Source organism: Pezoporus wallicus, unplaced genomic scaffold (genome assembly GCF_028554395.1).
Source record: "Pezoporus wallicus isolate ANWC-B61680 ecotype Strahan unplaced genomic scaffold, APGP_CSIRO_Pwel_v1 contig_8542, whole genome shotgun sequence".
Lineage (NCBI taxonomy): Eukaryota > Metazoa > Chordata > Aves > Psittaciformes > Psittacidae > Pezoporus > Pezoporus wallicus.
In genome coordinates this window covers 4,852,558-4,873,828 of record NW_026640148.1, presented here as the reverse complement: position 1 = coordinate 4,873,828, position 21,271 = coordinate 4,852,558, and the positions used below count along the sequence as shown (strand labels likewise).

The following is a 21,271-nucleotide window of genomic DNA, read 5'->3' as shown; positions in this document are numbered from 1 at the left end:
AATGTTAATTTAGAAATCAAGTAATCTTAACCTAAAATGGAAAATCTAACTGGAAGTGTTACTCATTACTTAAATAAATATCTCCTTACCTGTAATGAATTTCTATATCCTTGGTTTCTTCAATGTCATGTTAGGTGAGGTTTTGTTTACTTTGTCTCCATCTAGATTTAATTTTAAAACCATCTGTGAATAATTGCCCTGTATCTATTTAGATTTTGAGCTTAAGCATTAAGGGAAACAGTAATTTTCTGTATACTTTTTACCATAGATTTATCTAAGAAGTACACAGATCTATAAGTTCTATTTTCAGATTTTACCATGATTACTTCCAGTAATTACAAAACATTTTCTTTCAATGAAAATACTATGTGAATTACTGATTTCTGTGCAGGAAGGGAAAACATAGACTGAACTTTTAAGAGCTAAGGATAAAAACCCAAACAACAAAACAGTTTTGAAGGCTGCGATACGGAGATCTATCAGCCCATGTTGAAGTAAAGACAAAATGAGCGCACTGAAGGTGGTAATTCAGATTATCGTATTCAGTGAATGCTGGCTTCTGTATTCATATGCTTTAGAGTTCTGTTACATTTCAGCCTTGCAGAGGTGTGCTGCGTTTTATGTTTTTGCACTTTAAGCCTTAGAGAAATAAGATCTATTGTCTGAATAAATCAGAAACACACTTTACAGAAGATTTTTAGAGGTCTACAGTAAGTGCTTCTTCACTGCAGGATAGTTCTCACTTTGACAAGTCCTTCATTTGCCGAGGCTTTGAAGATATTAGCACTTTCAGGAAGCCAGTTAAAAGCCATTTATGTCAGCAGCATTAACAGGGCAATCAAATCTTTGTGTAGAGCTCTGTTGTTTATTACTGTCATGGTCCATTAAAGCTAATCAATTGTTAATTTTGGTTTCAGCGACCCCTTTGCAACCCTTGCTGCCTGATTGTTGTTCTTTATCAAAAATCTCGTAATACCATCTGCTCAATATAAAATAATGGCCAGAAAGACTTGATAGTGGACATTCAAGTGGAGGGGGGCAGAAGGCTTATGTAATATACAGTGTATACAATTCTGCCGTCAAAGAGGAATTTTTTGGCATTTGTATTGCCTTGGTCGATGCGTGGAAGCCAGGATTAAATGCTTTGAATTAGTGGCATGTGATACAGCATCCGTCTGTGCAATTTGTGCTCAGGTATGCTGGAAACTGAGAAAGCACATAAAGTGCTTTTGTGATTTTATTGGTCCAGCCTCACTTTCTATGTCTTGAGGACAGGATAGGTAATATTGCGTCGGTACATAAAAATGATATAAAGGAGAAATAAAATTATATTAATATTTTTATTGACTGTGAAAAACACCATCTTAAAATAATAACAGGGAAAGTTCATCTTTTAGGCTGCTGGTATTCTCTGCAATGCTGAAACTATATTATTTAGTTAGGTTAGACCTGATTCCTTCTTGGCATTTTTCTTGGTAACATTATTAGTTTTGTCCTTAGTTATTCTATGGGCATCCTAATCAATATACTGTTATGCTGTATAATGGTCTAAACAGTCAGCTATCTATCCCTGAACTGAATCTTTTAACACCACCAGCAAACGCCTTGTGGTTATAAACATAAATAAAATTTCTAGTGAATTGAAAGAAATAAATCATAATGGGTGATATGAGGTTTAACTCATCAGCATTATATATATTGCGATTTTGAGTAATGGCTAAACTAAGAATCAGTAAGAACTGACTTTAAAGATTTACTGTGCAGTATCTGGACTTTGGGAAGTTCTTTTTTCTGTTAGGGCTGTGAACCAAGAGCTGTGGTTTTAGCAAGTTATGAGAAAATAACCTCCTAAATGTTACTTATATTTGAACCTTTAACTCAATCCAGGGTTTTCTCACCTGGTGGGTATGGTTTCAGGTTATTCTGTGTTTTTAAAGACCCTTTTCAAGTTGTTGCTTAGTGGAATTTAATCATGCCTCATAGATTTATCTTATATCCCCAATTACCATTTGTACTGCTACAGCAAGTTGCTTTGTCATGCTATTTCCATAGGCTTAAACAGTCACTCATCTTGCTTTATAGGGGACATTGTGCTTTCCTCTCTTTAAAATAAAGTACTTCCTCCTGGTTCTGTGGCTTTAACATGATGGAAAAAAGTTAGTATAGAAGCCAACTGCCAAGTAAAGACCCAGCAAGACTATTGGATGTTATAGGTTTTGAAGTGATTCTACAGCCATCTTTTAGTTTTGTGGACTTAACTGTTTGCCAGAGAAAATTTTGGAAGGAAAAGATAAAAAAGCAGGTAACACCACCTGTTAGGAGAGAATCTTTAAAAAAAAAAAAAAAAAATCAATTTACAATTGTTGTAAACTGAAACTTGGCCTCGTGATGCTTTATTTCCTTTGTGCTTGTGTATGCGTTTCCTAAGATGTGAACTGCCTTGTTCACAGAAACACCATGGTGGAGCAAGATCTCTGTCATAGTGTTGTATTATTTCTGGTTTTCAATAATCTCAGGAGGTGGACACTCAGCAGAAGAACTGATGCCAGAGTTCTCAGCGGAGCTGTAAAAGTAACTTTCACTTTGTTTCTTACCGAGTAAATTTTAGAGTCAATAAAGATCTGTAATACTTTGTTCCTACCCTGTTTTCATGCTTCTGACCCCAATGACAGGAAGAATTAATAAAAAAAAAATGGGTACTGGTTCATTTGCTGAATGGTTTCATTGTACGTACACATTGGCAGGGAATTTCTTTTGTTTTCTGCATGTTAATGAAGTTAATTAGTTCACTCTCCTTACACTCCAGCTGAGTTTTCTCTGTGTGTGTGTGATGTGATAATAAAAAAACAAGGTTATTTCTTTTTAATAGAATCAAAGCTAGTGCACAGTTGATGTCACCTGAATTGCTAGATGTTTTCATTTTGGATTGTTGTAGCTTCACTTTCTATGTAAGATTGAAGAGGTTCAAGTACCAGATCTTGACTGTGTTTCAGCTTTATGTTAGAAGACTAGATGAAGATTAATCAAACAGTTTTTAGGGAAGGATTAATTTAATTTAAGAATACTTCTAAAGTTAACTTAGTGGAATAAAAAAAAGAATAATGGTATAAGGCTGCTTTTCATTAATATTTTTTTTGGATCTATATGGCTGAGTCTTAAGAAAAAGGTTTTCAAAACAAATACCAGAGTTAGGTACCTGTCTGCCAGATTTTGCCAGTGGTTAACTCTCTAATTGCATTTCGAGTCTTTGAAAAATCTCATCCTTGCCCTCAGAGTACATATGTTTAGTGCATAAAAAAATCTTGTAAAATCAGCAGATAGATAGCTGAAGATTTTTTCTGTGGTTTACACAGGTGAACAATATACTTTTTAATACATATTTAATGGTTTCTTTAAAGTTTACAAAAGGTGAGACTGCAAAGGTTTAGGAGAAAGCATAAATAGCAAAAGAGGACTGGGGAACAGAATTAGTCCAGTTCATAAGTTCTACAGCTTCTGCGTCTGATTCTGCAGCTGTTAGTATTACTGGATTTCAAGGGATGCTACCTGACTTCTGGTAATTTTGAAATTGCACAGCTAGGTACTGAGCTTAAATACAGACATGGAAGCACAACTTCAGTTGCTTCTACCTGTTTTTAAAATTCTGATCTAAATGCTTGTTTAATATAATGATACTGTGAAAATTTGTACTGATGGATTATTTAATGATTATGTATTTAATTAAAAATTAATCAAATAGTAATTACATTGATACCAGTTACTGGAAAATACAAGGACAAAAGATAATTGAGACTAGCTATTCTACATAATCTTATTTAAACTCCTGCTATAACATATGCATTACTTTCATGTTAGTATTTCAGAAAAATCTGTTTGCATATTTATTATCTCACTAATTCTGAATGAGGCTCATGATAAGTAGATTTACAGTCCATCAGCATTAATATTTTCTGGCTGTTAGAATGATGACCACAAGACTGAAGTCAGCTCTTGTGGGGTCCTGAACATCCGCAATGATAAGAGAAGTTCTGTTGGACTCTAAGCACTCCAAACCAGTGACTGAAATGACTTTTTGAAAAGTACATTTGAAATAGCACTTGAGCATCTGAAGTTTGATGTACCTAATGGATTATTTACCCAAGCTGATTACTTTCTAAATCAGAAATTAGTTTTTCTAAGCTCCTAGCCTGGAAACCTAACATAAGATCTGGCATCCTAAATTCCTTGTTAGACTTTCTTTGAAATATTTTGCAGACTGAAGTGCTCTCAGCTATATTTGGATGGGATATGGACAGTGTACCTGTAGCTTGTAATAAGGTAAGAGAAAAAGATCATTAACTAGTACCAATCTAAAATGTTAAGTTTTCATCACCATGTGCAACTCTTACAGAAGAAGTACAAGCCCTGGAAACATTATAGTTTATTCAGTTGTAAGATCTGCCTCTGGAGCTCTTCCTCAGGGTGCCTCACACAGGACCTGCTCTTAAGGGGTTCCTCTTCGTGTCCCTCTAATGCTTGTACTGCAACAGGTTCTTCTGTATTGTTATGTTCATCCAACTGAAGGCATAATTTAAATACAGCTATGATATAGAAATGCTGCCAGGACCTGCAGAAGACTTGCTACTTAGTTTTCTGAATAGTTAGAAACAAATCAAATATAAATTACTAGAACAATTTTATTTTTATGTGTGCTTTTAACTTCTGAGGACAAGAGTGAGTTTCAAAGCTACGCACAGAAATGCAGAGTTTAACTTGCTGTCTCAGAAGCAGAGATGCAGGACCTGATTTTTCAGCAAATTCATAATTTCTCTACTATAAATAATTGTCATTTTGGTGCCATTCTGTTCTATGCAGAGAGCCATCAAAAATAAATAGTAGTAGTTTACCTGTTTAGTTCAATAGGTGTTCTATCTACTTTAGGATCCAACAGCAAAGGAATTGAGAGCAATGGTCTGACTTTGCTATTGCAAATAACATGCTTCACTTCTGAGAGAGTTTGGCCCAGAGTTCTGGAGATTGATTCTTCTGAGTGCAGTTATAGGACTCATCCTTTTGCTACCCTTAACAGGTTAGACTCATTAAACAACTACCAGAAGCAGTTTCCAGACAGTTCTGGATTTATTGCTGCCTGTCTTTTGTGATAGCAATTGCTATCTGAAGCATGTGAAGAATAACACTGAAGAACACACCATAAATTCAGTTCTACCCATCAAATATGGACATAGTGCTTTTTGGTGATACCTGCTGTAAATAATTACAGAAATCTGAAACCTGGAGTTGTCAAAGAACTGAATAACTGAACACATATATTTTGTCTTCCTGATATTCTTCCTTTTATATTTTTTTGTCCCTGTATTATGCTTGTTTGCTACCAGAAATAAGAAGAAAATAGCTTTCTCATCCCATGAGTGTTTTCAGAATTTCATGTTCTCTGATTAAACATTGAGATACCCCAAAGCTTTTTCTGAGCAAGGGAACCCACCACTTTGGAACAACTCATAATCAGATAGGTGGGTCTCTCAGGATAGGAGAAGCCTGCTCAAGTTGCTTCTCTAGTGAATATTAAATTATTTATACGATGTGAAGCAACTGCAGCAGAAGGGCTTGTGAGACACTTTGCTCAGAAAAGCCTGGTGGATGGGACAGGTATTTTGGACCTCAGAAGCCCTGGTCTAGTTTCTGTTTCGCTTGATTCAGAGGATGGGTTTCAATTGCAGTATAGGTCTTTTCATCTCTGGGTCAATTCTTCCAAAAAAAAAGGGGAAAAAAAAAGTATTTTCCAAAACTATGGAGAATCACAGGTCAGGTCTAACAACAATAATAAGATGGAACAGAAAGCATTTACAGATGTATAATACATCTCTACAGTTTTCCCTTTCCCATGCTCAAACTATTAAGTATTTCCAGGCTGCTTTTTTATGGTCTTCATAAGCATCTATAAGAGCTAGAGACATGTTTAAAAGAAATATAAACTGAGATTCTGCATATTCACATAAATTCACAGGGTAAGTTTATAAGTTAAACAGAAGCTCTCATTAAAATAGTGATTGCAACACCAAATTCTTTCTGTTATTGCTTTTGCAAAGCAATTCTTCAACTTGCTCCTATAGAACAGATAGAATAGGCTAGTATTGTTTAGATTAGGGATAATAATGTACCAGAAGGAGCCAGTCACATAAATACAGATATATTAACTTTCAGGGGATGGGGGGAGAATTAAAAAAGAGACAATATGAAATGAAATTTTAGCAGAAAATTAATAACAATACTTAATGCTGCAGCCTCAAAATTAGATTGAAATTTTTCACATGAAGCTGAGAGTGAATGCAAACTTGTAAGAAGTGCAGGCTTCAAAAAAACAAATTTGTCTTTCAAAATGCCTAGCGTTTGTTCCAAAAATGCCCACAGCATTTGTTCCAAAAATGTGGTTGCCTTTCTACGCAGTTAAAATAGCATCCAATCCATGCATGCCACAGTTTATAATTGAGAAGCTGGTGACTGTCCCTGCATTTCAAAGCAGACAGTCATTTAGGCAGATGAGCTTCTCTTGGATGCCAGGTCCACTGGTCTGGGCAGTGATTAGGCAGAAAGTGTTAAGCAAGGGGAAACTGAGGTTTGTGAAAGGACTTCGGAGGACGCAGAAGAAAGCAGAAACAATGCAGTAAAAAGTTAGGTGTCAGAAGACTGAAGTGCAGGACACAAGGCTGGAGAAAAAATTTATAAAAGCAAACCTGTAAAGTGTTAATAGTTTTGTTTCAATAGTAGTGACAATGGTCTTTTTGCATGCCTCATTAAAAGCATTACCTTTGCTTATAGTGAGACCAAAAGGGAGAAATCATTTTCAGCTACTGAAATAAAAAGGCAAACCCCTCTTTCCTCCATCCTGTTCTGTCAGGTTAGGCAATTATATAAACGGTAAGAAGTTGCCCAATATAACCTTCATTATAAAATGAAAGAAAACTTTAGAGAGAGAATAAGAGCAGGTAATATTCAAATGCCATTTAAAAATGAGTTTCAGAGAAGTTGGGCAAAACAAATATGTGCAGGGAATGAGGGAGGAACACTGCAGAGGAGATGAGAAAAAATAGCACAATGTGATTGAAAAATCGTGATCCCCAAGATTAGCAGCCTTCCAGTATCTGAAGGGGGGCTATAGGGATGCTAGGGAGAGCCTGTTCATTAGGGACTGTAGTGATAGGACAAGGGGTAATGGGTTAAAACTTAAACAGGGGAAGTTTAAATTGGCTATAAGGAAGAAGTTCTTTGCTGTAAGGGTGGTGAGGCACTGGAATGGGTTGCCCAGGTAAGTTGTGAATGCTCCATCCCTTGTGGTGTTCAAGGCCAGGTTGGACAGAGCCTTGGGTGGCATGGGTTAGAGTGAGGTGTCCCTGCCCATGGCAGGGGGTTGGAACTGGATGATCTTAAGGTTCTTTCCAACCCTAATTATTCTATGATTCTGTGATTACCATAAACCTCAGAGAAACTCATAATTGTCAGAGCAGCCAGAGATGATGTGTCTAAAAACATGTCTGTAATTTACGGGACTATCAGTTTCCAGTTCTAACCAAGAAAACAGCTAAAGTGTCAGAGAAAAGAGAAATTATGATGCAAGATGAAGTTAGAGTTGCCAGCGTTTAATGTTCGGCATATTGGTGATAGCAAAGAGGAATTTGGGATTAAAAATCTTCTCATAGTGGAGAGTTATTTGACTTGCCTGTTAAGACTTGTGGCCGAGAAGTTAGTGATCATTGCTCTCAAGAAGAAGGAAAGTTTGTCATCTTCTGATAATGCTTTATAACTAGTTATTAGCTTGCTTTCTGAGAAAAGGTCAGATATTCGGTGCCTTAAGCTCTGAGCCCTGTACCGTTTACCTGGCTAGCAGCAGCCGCCTTACCTTCACTGCTGAGCAGTTTTACACTGAGAGTCAGATTTACATGTTATGCTCCTTTAGTCCTGTCAAGATCTTGGTGAATGTTTTCAACAAAATGTCTAGCCTTTGTTAAATTGATGCCAAAGGCAAGTGACAGTTCTGAGGATTTTGATCCTATCAAGATGCATTTTGAAAAATGCTGCTCTGGTTTAGCTTTCCTTTATCTGTGGATGTTCAGTACGTATAAGACAGCACAAAGAGGAGGTGATGTACAGATGATTGTTTTTTGATTTGTTAAGGCTAGTACACCAAAGATGCACAGCAGAGTCTATCATCAAAGCTGTGTGTTTGAGATGCATGTTTTGCCCAGAGTCACATGCTCTCTGAACAGTCTCAAAAGCATGTTTTAAAGAATCGATTTGAAACAGCTATTTAATTCCGTGTGTACTTGTATACATTTTGTGTCTATGTTTAGTTTCTAATATGTTGAAGGGACGAGAGCTAAGGTGCTTAGAGGAGCAAGCAGTGCTGGAGTTAATGTTTTTATTTATAAGGCTCATTGGTTAATGGTACTGAGCTCTCCTGCAGGAAAATAAGATCCTTAATTCACTCTTGCAAAATTCAGTGCCCTATTGTTCTCACTTTTCTGAAGTCACTGTTTATAACATTGCTCTCCTTTCCCCTCTGAGGAATAATATAATTTATTGAAGTAGTTCATTCATAATCTATGTGATATCTATCTTTTGGGACAGAGATACCTTTTGCATGATGTACACACTGTTAGCTTCAGACTCTTCCTGTTTGCTTTATGTGAAAGGGTTTGTAATCAGGAATATTTATGCATCCTGATACTCAATTGTGCTGTGTTTGCAGTTTTCTGCTCTTTGTAGAAAATTAAATTTTTTTTCTTTTTGGCTCACACCTACCTGAGAAGCAAAAGATTTTAGAATATTGCCCTATGGATTTACGATTACTAGGCAGATAGCCAGTAATAAACAGTGGTATCTGATACTACACCACAGACATTCTCTGCCTTTTTCCACCTTTTTCCTATTATCTTTAGGTTTAATAAACTATAAATGAGAGGAATAAATGGCAGACCATCTTTTCTTTTTTTTGGGAGGTGCTTGGTGATGAGATTAATATTCTAGATTCTTTCAACCTGGTATTTAGGAATAGGCAAATTATTGAAAAGGATTGAAGTAATATATCTTTATTCACTTTTGAGAAAGCAGCATTTCTGCTACACAAAATAATACACAAATAATTATAAATGAAAATAAAAACATTATAGCTACAGATTGAATGAATATATATGAGAAAGGCAAGATAGAATTTACTAAGCAGTTCATAGCTTTAGATGAGATCATATTTCTGACTTGTGTAGTATGAAAGTCAGTAAATCTTAGATGATGATGGTGGAAATATTTCCAGGGTTTTGTATGTGCTAATTATTGTAGGAAAAAAAAAAAAACCAAGGTACTTTCTTGCCTTTGGCTTGTAAGAATGAAAACCAGCTACACTGGCACCGTAACATTTCAATTGCATATATTGTTTCTTTGTTTCTGAATCTCACACAATTGCTGACTGCAAAATTAAAATACCAAGTTAATTATTTAAACCCAAAATAAAACTTGCTTTAGACTTATTCTTTGTCTCTAATTGTAGTGTCTGTGTTTTGAGCTTTATTAACTTGAAGCAGAAGGAGCCCCCACTTTTGTGCTGAAGTTAATTAAAGCTGGTAATGATTATTGTCTCAAAATTCTCTGGGTTCAAGTAGGTTATTTTGCCTCTGCTGCTGTTTTCACGCATCATTTCATCAATCATGTGGTTGGTCGATTCATAATATACAGGATTTGTCTGAATTCAGTGATCTGCGGGGTTTTTATCATAAAAGGATGCTTGCATATTTGTTTAACAGTTAGTTGAAAGTTTCTGCTTGTAAAGTAGCCACTGGTGGCTTTTAAACTCAGGGATTTTTTTAAACATTATGTGGAAAAATGAAAGCAATTATTTTTGTGTGAATAATGGGTAATAGCACAAACCACAATAGATCGGTGTCAAAGGCCACAGTGAATGGCTTTCAGGTCTTTTTAATTTAAAATTTGAACATTTCAAAACATGACAAATCTATAATGTGTAAAAAAACCTTCAGACTCAGAAGTACAGTCTTCTAAACTGTACTTTGTACTACGTGCTAGTACAGTTCTGACCATGACTGATTGTATGAAATAATAATGCATATCCATATGCATGTTTAATTTACTATTTGTTTTAATAATTTTGTTTAGAATTCTGCATTTCAACCTTATGTATATATGTGTATGTATATGCACATCTTTATCACTGATTTTGTGGGTCATGCTGTGGGAGATGTCCTGCTTAAAAAAAACCCAACAAAATACAAACAAGAAAACCCCTAACCAATCAATCAAATACCCCCCCCCCCAACTCCTGATGGAAGACCATAGACCATGTCTAAGATCAGGCCCAGGGGTATTGTAACAACGTGCACTAGATAAATGGATTAAATAAAAAATAGAGGATTTATTTGCATAGGGGAAAAGATTGGAAAAATTGCTGGCAGGTTCCCTGAGAACTCATACAGGGCAAAATTAAATAAGTGTTTTGTTCGTGTTTCATTTAAAAAAAAAAAAAAGGCAAAATTACAATAAAAATAATTTGATTAAATGTTACATTTTGTTTCGTATTTCAGATTTAAACCTTGCCACAGACTGCATGGTCTTCTCTACTTTCTGTCACACTTCCCTTCTCACCAGGGTGTCCAGCTCGATTTCCCCTTTCCCACTTAGAATTCTACCCTCATGGCAGAAGCAGCAGAGGGCTGTGGAGGCAGTTGGGAATCTGCTCTGTGGAAGTGTGGGCTACTCTGGCTCACATTTGCTGTCTTGCCATTGGCAACATACAGTCTGCTGCCCTGGACATTTTTGCCTGCATTCAGCATGGTGTTTGGCTGTTGGCTGAGGATCTTTCATAGCAAGCTGTGTACTACTTTTCCTAAGACCATGTGCCTCTTCAGATCTCTGTAAGTCTTTCCCTGACACAAGTGTCACGTCTTCCAATGTGTTGATATAGTAGCTGGGGATCCAGCTGTTTCCTGCAAATTCTTGGGAAATTAATAGTCCCATGAAGTGTTTCTGTGTTAGTGTCACTTATTAATGATGGAGATAGAGATGTTCAAAGTTAAATGCACACCCCTCAGTGAAGGGGTAAGTCTTATGTTGCCTTTTGAAAATTGTCCCCATTGTTACTGAAATTCCCATGCAAGTAAATGGCTATTGGAATAGCTCTCCAGAGGTCAAGTGATTATTGGTCTCCCAGAAAGACACAAATTTCCAAGCATTAACTACCTCTAAAATGTCAATTATATGAAAAGACATAGTAAGGATGTGAAATATAAGATGGTGATGTTATGAAAAATTACTCAATTTCTATAACTGTTGCCCTTCCCTACTGCATTCCATATCTCAGAATTGCAATTTTCTGCAGATTTTATGAGATCTATGTTCATTGGGATCTATTACAGGTTATAGAAGAAGAGATCTCTTAAAGATTAATTGAAATTCAAAAAATAAGCATGTGTGCTATGTACCATAAAAATATTTGATTCCCCAAATGTTTGTCATTTTTGGTCCAAGTTTTGCACTGAATTCCATAAAATAGCAGCTCAGTTATCATCCACAGTTACCCCATAGGTAGACAAAATGAATTTTTATTTTTTCTTAATTTCTTGTGGTCTCTTGGTAAATATCTTGCTCCATGTTTCCTCCAAATAATGTTCCAGTCCTTGACCTTTCAACATACTGTCAGTACCGGTGTTCCTCTGGGCTTTTGGAGAAGTGGAATGGTAGTGAAGGAGATTTTACTGAAAGAAGGTAGTGAAGGGTACAAAACGAAGACAGAGCAGTTTTAAAGAAGGACCCCTTGCAGTCCTGCTAATACAGGTTTATACAGGTTGCTTGCTTTCACTTTAGTTAGAGGATAATACTTTCCGGTAGCATGTGGGACTGGTTGGAATGAACGCTATTTAGCCTTGGTAATTATTTTCCCATTCACTGGTGAGCAGTTTTAATTCCACCCCTAATGTTTCAAGAGTTGTTCCTCCCTTTCATCTTATTCCAATACAGGTTTTCACCTCATCTTCCTGTTTTCCCTTTGTGCATGAGAAGACAAAACTGGGGAGTGGGACTGTTGTCAAGTCCAAAGCGTTTCAACTAATTCAGTTTTGTCTTACATGGGTGACACAAACCCATGGTACTTGTGTAAACCATGAGTGATCCTGGTATATCAGGGTAAATCTGGACAGAGACTCAAGGAAAGAATTTATAGAGTACAAAATGGTTTCACTTGTTGTCTTGCCCTTTCTTTTCAGACTGCAGTTCAGCTCTGCTTTTGACTGATAATACATTTCTGCTGTGACAAATCCTCTGTTGCACAGCTGAGGATGTCTGATGATTTCATTAGCTTTTACCATGGTTGCCTAGCTCCTTGAGTGCTAAGTGTGCTCACCCTGGTGTGCAGGCACTTCCATGCTCTTGTTTCCAGTTAAGCCCTGACATTAACTTCTGAATTTGGTGAATGTTGCACCTCAGCCTGTATGTAAGTGAACTCCAGACAGACAGTATCAAAACTGTGTTTCCTGAATTGGACTTTATAGAGCCATAAACAGTGACATCATTGTATATGCATGCAAATATATAATGATGAATACAGCAAATGCAATCTTGGATGTTGGCTGGAAAATGCATGCTCCAGGCCCAGATTTAATAGGAACTTTCATATTCCATTCTTGGAATATAAAGCTAACATTTTTGTCTATTTTGACTTTTGTATTAATAAAATGAAGTTGAGAAATCTGCTAAAGTTTATCTTTAAAAATGTGTTCAACCCAATCACCTTATTTTAAAAATCATTTCCGTTTCTTATCTGCACATGTAAGTTGATTGTGTTTCTTCATGATTGATTCTCTGAAGGAAAGCACTAACAGATTCCTGTGATTGATTATACTTTAATGATACATAATGGCAAGTTCTGTTTTCCATTATCGTTACCCTACACGCTGAACTGTAACTGCCATGATACCAGAATGTATATTGATATACAATTGATTTAGTAACATTTTACCTGTTGAACTGTCTTGCATTAACTGAAAGTACGTCTCCACCTCTTCAACAAAAGCGGTCATTCACACATTCAGGGCAGGTATTGTACACATCTCTGCAGATAGTCAGTTCCTTCAGCTTAGTGGAGTTGGCAAAAGACAATGTTGCTGGAGGTTGGATCTGCGCAATCATTGTTTCTGGGTTTCATGGGTGATTACAGATGGGAGTTGGCTGTTTTTATATTTCAAATGTTTCACTTTAATTACATTTTTTTTTGTTCTTTTTGATCGTCCTTTTTCAACAAATGATGCTGTACTTCTCCATCCCCCAAATCATTGATGGCAGATAAGGTGGTTGATGATCTGAAAGTCTTGCTTATCTTCATGATCAGTATTACCTAGGTATTTTCTGGTGGCTCCTGCCTATCTGTATAGATCTCTTTGCTTGTGTTTAGATGAAAAACTCTACAGCAGGGATTATTTTGCATGCATGCATGTAATGGCATGTGCATTTGTAACAGCAGCTAGTGCATCTGAGTTCAGCTCCGTGTCTCAAACTCCTGCTTGTTCTTTACTTACACAAATAAATAGTGTGATTCAGTTGCCACTTAGCTGTACTATAACTCTTGGACATACAACCTGTCCTAACCAAAAGGTTACAAGGAAGGTCTGATGAGTTATCTATTGTGTATAGGTGGGCTACATGGGGAAAATAAATACATTTCTAAAAGCTAATTTAGATTTTGAGTTTTGTGAGTGTTTTGAAAAGGAATACAGCTGTTGTCTTCTAAATACTGAAATGACAGATACAGGAAACTTAATAGCTAGAATATTATAATAGTATTAAATTAGTGATGTGTGTTAGAAATACTATGTAGAAGTACACAGTATATTCAGGTAATGTAATGGCTAACCCTTTGCATTTGCTTTATTTTACACTTTCTTTACTGAGAGTAGGATTGTAGCTGAAGCTTATAATTCTGGAAAGTTGTGCCGACAAATCTCATTTGTTGTATTGTAAGTCAACTTTCACATTACTAGCCATATTAAGCCAACATGAGATTTCTTAACCAGACGTTTAGGGGAAAAACCCAGCAAAACCTGCTGTTTGGGCTTTGTGACTGTCAATATTTGGCAGAATCAAAGTACTTTCTAAAAATCTGCAATACTTTTGTGTTTCAGTTTTAGAACCTGAATTTTTAACTTAGTTTAAAATCTGAAAAGAAAAAGAATTGCTTCTGAAGCATATAGGCAATTTGGTAAGCTGGATTCCAAAGCAATGAATTGCCACCACACACGATTTATATTTTATTTGATGTTACATATATTTTTAAATGTTTTAAATTAGGTCATTCTTTACATCTGTATTAACATTCAACACTTAATTCTGTTAAATATAAATATGAGCTTAATGGCTTTGTGTCTGACATCAGTTGCAATTCAGCTCTTCCTCCATGCTGTTCTGAACTGCTAATAGTAATAACAGCATTTGTAACATTCACTTTCTTTGCCATTCTAGTCATAAACAGTAATATCAATTAATATATACTTAGGGTTATGTGGTGCAGAGATTATTGGAGAAATTATTTTTACTATCAGAAAACAGTTTCAAAAAGATAAGAATTTCAAATAATAATCAGATCAGGTTACTTAAATGGCTTGTTCAGTGGTGATATTTGGTAAATCACAGAAGTCTGTAGTGTTTCACATAATTTTGGAATATAATACACAGTTTAATTTCCTATTTATTTGCTGTTATAGAGGAGCAACTTTTGAACTGTGAACTGAAATTTATGCTCTAGTGCTATGTATTTTCAGTTCAACCCCGCATTGTAAATGAAACCTCTACACGTTAATTTAAAAAACATGAGTTCCCAATTAGTTACGCATAGACAATGTTAGATTTTTCCAACTGCAAAATGATTAATGGTACATAATTAAAATGGAACCTGGATCAAGAACTCATCAAGTCTCCCTAATACCGTAATACTCTACCCTTTTCCTCTGCAAAAAAAAGTGATCTTCCCCAGGGGATCTCAGTAACTCTGAGGAAATCTGTTCCTGCAAATACACTGTCTTCTCTCGTAAGGAATTTCCAAAATTCTCAACTGGGGAACTTCTTTCCAATATTTTCACAGCAAAAATATGCAACTCATAAAAGAGTATTAAGTAAATTTTGGAAAATGTCACCAAACGTACATTATGTAGGAAAGTGCTTTGTTAATATTTTTATAGTTGGAAGTTAGTGGTAGCCAAACGTGCATACATAAAGATCAGGTCACTATTAGTCCTATATCTATACTAAATATTTTCTTAAAACTGGTATTTCTTCTTGCCAGATTTAAAACAAAAAATTCCCACCTACTTGATTCTAAGCTTAAGAGCTAACAGAGCGCAGGCAAACAGAACAACACCTCCTCACTTATTCCTTTACATGCTAACCTTTCTTCCAGCCTCCCAACTTTTGCTAGCAAGATACTCACCAGATACTCAATTATGGCCCAGACGATTGTAATGAATACTGTAGAAAAGTTCTGGAACATATCCCAGCTGTTCAGCGGGAGTAAGTACCATAACTGTGTGAGCCACTAGATGCCACTCTTGTCTCGTCGCAGTACAAGTCCGAGAGCATTTATAGTTGTTTAAAAAACCCAACTATGCCCTCCCACCTCTAAAGCCCCTTTAAAGATGTTCCTTTGGTATGTCAGCTATTTAGCATTTTTTTTAATTAAAGTTACAATATGACCCTATTGTTTATGGTATTCCTTCTGTTCTCAGTAATGGTACACTTGTTTATAAATATTTCAAAGCTATCCCTAGACAATTTTTTTATCGTGGGCCTCTTGCATAGCAATGTTATTCTATGTCTCACTTTTCTCTTTGGGTGGAATTCACAAACTTCTGGCATGTGTATTCATCTGTGTTTCTGATTGAATTCACAGCCACTTACAGTGCAAGAAGCTCTATGTCTGTCTTTAAAAATTCTACAAAGACCCTCACCTTTGCATTTTTTCTATACCAGATATAGTAGGAAGTTCTTGAACTTCTTTTATATTCAGTTTCTACCACTGGCAACCTCTCTACTACATTTGGCGTGACATTTCCATGCCAGTTACCCGTCTGTAGATGCCTATCCCCTAGTCTATCTCTAACAGGACTTTCTTAACCAGATAGTTGGTGAAAAATAAGTGTAAAATGTTCAAGTTATTTGAGACAATACAGGAAAAGTAAAAAAAAACACAACCAAACAACCCAAATATGATCCTACAGCCTTCAACATAACAATCGTAATGTTTCATCTGCTCAAACGTAATGCAGACCTGGGCCTCGATACAGTATGTTTGAATTTCTTTAATCTCATGAAAGGAAGCACTGCACCCCAAAAGGACACACAGTTAAAATATTAAACCTTTCTGCCAAATTCATCTACATTTTAAAAGGAAATGTGGTGGAGTTCCGAATATCTGTATAAGAATCACTGCTTTCTGCATCTTCCAGCTATGTGGAATATGGTGGCCATTTGTTTCTAGAGAAATGTTTCCATATTCTGGAATTCCTTCTAAAATGATCACACAAATTTACAAGAAGATGTCTCACAAACTTGTCTGTCTCACAAGAAAAAGAAAACCAAAAGAAATATGTTATGATGTCAGTAACATTGGACAAATAAACCCTCAGATGTTGAAAACATGAACAGTAGAGATAAATGTATCTTATTCTGTTGGTATGACTAAATCTGTTCTGTTTCATTTGTGTGAATTTGATACAGCCTTTAATTAAGGTTTTTTAATATTTTTTTCCATATAGGATCAAATATTTTTATTGCATTTTTAAATGTAGATTGGAGAGAGCTTTCATGTATTATAAACTACTTGCTTGCCAGCCAGAGTCAATGGAAGTCACCATTTGGTTGAAAAGTACACAGTATATCTGTATTTTGTAAGTGACTTGTAACAGCCTGTGAGTAACAAGACTAAATAACAATGAAAAACTACAGGCATATAAAGACATCCTGCACATTCTATTGTTAGATTTAGATTTATCTGAGTACTTTGTGGAATGCTGTGGATTGATAGAAAAATGCAGAGGGATACATCCATTGAGAAAGCCCCTTTGTGCCCTTGTTAGATTCTGAGGGGTGAGGATTATTGGTGGGGCTCCATGGAGAGAAATGGGATTTTAACTTCAAAATGTATAAATACAGGAAAAAGATCTTTGTGCATAAAAATGTGCAGTAAAGAGGAGACTGGGTTATTTAAATAAAAGTAGAGCTGTCTTTCTAGAGAGCTTATAGCTGTATGATGATAAAAAGTATTATTCTGTTCTTTTTAGCGAAAAAAACCACCCAAACCTCTTAATGGTTTATGGAATTAACAACCACACTACATATAGACCAAAGTACAGAACTGAGGATGCATGTGGAACCTTATTACTTCCATATCTTTGAATAATAACTGTGCAACTTGAAAGTTCCCTTTTTGTCATTTGCAGTGGAATGATTTAATTTATTTAAGTTTCTGTGATGAACACTTAATGCCTTACACATGTAGGGAAAGGGTATAGTCCGTGACTCAAGTGCTCAAGTCTTGTAACTACAGTCTGTCTGCAATGCTGCAGTGAGGAAGCTTTTTGTGGTCACCAGGAAATGCTGACCCCTCTGTTTGTGTACGTTGTCTTGACCATGCAGTTGCTGAAGTACAAGTTAAGGGGAGATGTGGTTAAATTAGTCTGCAATTTTATTAACTCACTTAAGACCATAACAGTTATTTATTAAAGGTCACTCTGTAGATCCATTCTCCCGTTCTATCAGATCTTCTCTTTAGAGCATCTTCCCAATAAGCACCCCAGTACTTTCCTTTTCTGTGAATATTGAAGTGCAACTGAAGAAAATAAATCTTTTACAAAGCTATATTGGCTCACACAAATGTGAGAAAACATTTAGTTTGCTTCTCCCCAAGGGGCAATGGTTGGCAAGTCTGTCTAAAGAAATTCTGTGCCCTCGGTTGGAGACCTGGATGTCAAGGGTTTGCAGATGCCAGTTTTGCTCAAGAGCCACCATCTGCAGAAGCAGCAGCAGCAGCTCCTGGACTGCACACACCTGCCCTGTCTTTTCCCATGCCAGGATTGTCACCCCACAGGCATCTCAACCCCATCCAGCTCCGGTGAGGAGCAGCTCACCATTTATGCTCTGCAGCTGAGTACATGATCCCTGGTGTGTCTTTCCTCACTTTTCCCTTTCACCAGAGCACAGCTGCAGCACATGTCCATATGGGATGGTGCTGCTCTGCTGAGGAGGAGTAAAGTGACTCTGGCTGTTCCTGCAGACAATGTGGCAGTGGTGGTTGAAGCTTTGCCTCCTCATTAAGGTAAGATGGGGTGCCACTGCTCTGCTTGCAGGAACTCCTTACTACTCCAAACCGGTTTTGTACTCTGGTTTGAAAACCTCTTATGTCTCATGTTGTCAGTAAAAGAACAAAAGACATCTGAGTATCCAGTACAGTTTTCCTTCCTGTGGAAGGAAGATGTTTTCTGAGTAATGTCTCCTCACCTCGAACCACGGGCAAGTTTCCTATGTCAGGAAACTTCTTGTCTGGTGATAAACTACCTTGCTGATGCCACTTTTGTAGCAACCAAAAAGGAGAGGGGCCATACCTTGATACAGGGTTTCTGATTCCGTAGTTGCGTTCAAACCCCATTGTTGCACCTGGACCTGCAGAGGTGATGGGACCACCCCAGCTTGGAGTGCTGGAGTGCTCATGGGAAACCTCAGGCAAAGCTTGTAGGGAGCACTGGGGTGCAGGAAGACTGTGCTCTACAAGGATCAAAGCATGTCTGTTGTTAGAGTTGGGGGTGTGCATGTATTTTTCCCCGCTAATTAACTGGGTTTTTCCCCCCTCTCAACATATTAAGTCAGAATATTGTCCTCAGATGTAAAAGGCAGGGATTTTGAAAGAAATTAATTTAATAAAGTCTGTTCCAAGACTTAGAATATGCAGTAAGCATATCCTTTTATAAATCAAGCTAAATACAGTACAGTATACTGAATTTAAGAGATGGGAGATTACCTGACCAAATGTTGGTTTTGAGTAAATACTGGGACAAGGAAGTTAGTGCAGGTATGTAGCTGAGAGGCCAAGGACTAAAAATACAAACATGGTCTAAATATACAAACAAATATAGTTGAGTAAGATTTTATTTTCAGCTTTTGTACAGTCTTTCATATGTTGAACCTGGTTAAAAATAATTATTACAGAATGAAAGTAATATGAATAATTGATGAGCTTATGGATATAATCAGTAGACTATATGCTTTTTAGCTGATACAAGCAGTAACATAGGTAGTAAAGAATTAAGGATTATTTTATATTAAAATCAGTACAATTACACTTATCAGAGTATGAAGTTGTGATTTGGATTAGGAAAGTTATAAAATAACTCCTAGTGTTATGATGCACCATTTATAATTTGTTTATTTATATTTTTTGGTTCCAATGTACAAAATACATACAAAATAACAATACAACAGTAGACTGCAGAAAATGGTAGCTCAGGACAGTTTAAAGGTAGCCTTATAACTGACTGTTTGGTAAAATGCTTAGAAACACTTGAGTCCAGTTTTTCTGCAACAACCTTTGTGCTGCATGAGTGTAAGATGCTGGCCTGTCTGCATGGCCAAATACAGCGCCAAGAGGACAGAGACCATTGGTCTTGAAAGCAGGTCTGTGTAGTACAGTGCTGCCTCTGATGTCGTGGGCTCTTCTCTTAATAATTCTAATTAACTGGGGCATAGTGCCAGGTAATACAGCCTTCAGCTAACATTTTTTATTCAGAAATAAGAGAGTTCCTGCTCTTGGCTGTGTTGTACAGAGTAGTTTTCCTTAAACACAGCAGAGGTCACACCAAATTTAAAGCCAAATGCAAGATTTGAGAATGAAACTTAAATACTTAAGTCAGGTATTCCTTTTTTCTATTGCACTTTTCATCTTTTCAGGACACGTGCAATTTTGGGCAGAGTAGGACCAAAGACATAATTTCTTTTCTCATGCTTTATTCCTTATATCACTTTTTTCTCTGTTGCTTTGCTTTCACTTAATTTTAGTATGTTTAGTGAAATACACACTGAATTAAAAAAATGAGTATACATATGAACATATTACTCTTGCTTATTGCAGGAAAGAAAACACTGATGAAGGCATGTGCTTGCTAAAGCTTTGCAAATCTTAGGTTAAACCTTGTGGAACCATGCCAAGCATTGATGGACTTCAGCTATCATTAAAAGCTTAATTTCAATTAGATTTTTGCTAAGGTTCAAAGAACTTTTCAAGCAAATTTGAGCCCCATTGAAGTAATCTGAGGACTGGTTCACTGTTCTGTATCAACCTCTAAAAATGTTTGGGTTTCATGTTTTCAATGTTACAAGTAAATTTTGAAGATTTTTAGATCTGATCCTGACACACAGCTCCAAGCAAAATCTGGAATGAACCAGAGTAGAAATCAGACCTGATTCTTCTCAAACTGTGCAGATGAAACCTGCAGCTTTTTTTCCAAGAGCTCTGTATTATGTGCCTTTCAAAGAACTGATAATAGTTTGTTCTTACGTTACAAACACAGGCAAATATGAATTGGCAAACAGCCTTGTGGGAAAGAAATGAACAAGAGAATGAAGGAAAATAGGTACAAAGAAGCTGTGAGCCAACCAGCCCCAGAACCGTACTGTGAAATGATATGACTAAAATATGTGCATGGTAAATAATGTGACATTGAAAAATGAAACATTCAGTATTACAGCCAAGAAGAATAAAGCCAGCTCCCAAAATTGAGTTCTGGCAGTATGTTCAGAGAGTTGAATAGGCATGTGCTCGATTGCAGTTGGGGTGAAGAGAAAGATCCGTAGAGCTATATTTCAGTTCTTTATGTATTTTCCCACAGTATGAATTAATCAGTTCTAATACTAATTATATACTTGCAACATTCTAAATTCCTGCATAAACTATGGAAAAATGCGAAGACGTTTCCAAGCTTTAACAGTGAATCCGTATATATGCTTTTGCAATTGTTTGCTGTGCGTCATATTCAAACCAGTTATGTTCTGCAGATTTATTCTTCTGTACTTTGATGATGATTTACACTGCTCAAGAAGAAGTTTGGTGAAACTACGTCTCAGAAATGTGGAAGCTTAATATAAATAAATTAAACACAGGCACTTGATTTAAGTGAATCACAGTTTTTTGACGTTTATAATTTCAGCACACGATTGTCACCAGCTAGTCAACCTCTGT

The 21,271-nt window shown here is 36.4% G+C and overlaps 1 protein-coding gene across 2 annotated transcripts in view; it reads left to right on the top strand.

Moving 5' to 3' along the window:
• CACNA2D3 (calcium voltage-gated channel auxiliary subunit alpha2delta 3) overlaps positions 1–21,271 on the top strand; it is a 449,302-nt gene that overhangs the window by 141,234 nt on the left and 286,797 nt on the right. The gene's annotated exons all lie outside the window — the stretch shown is intronic.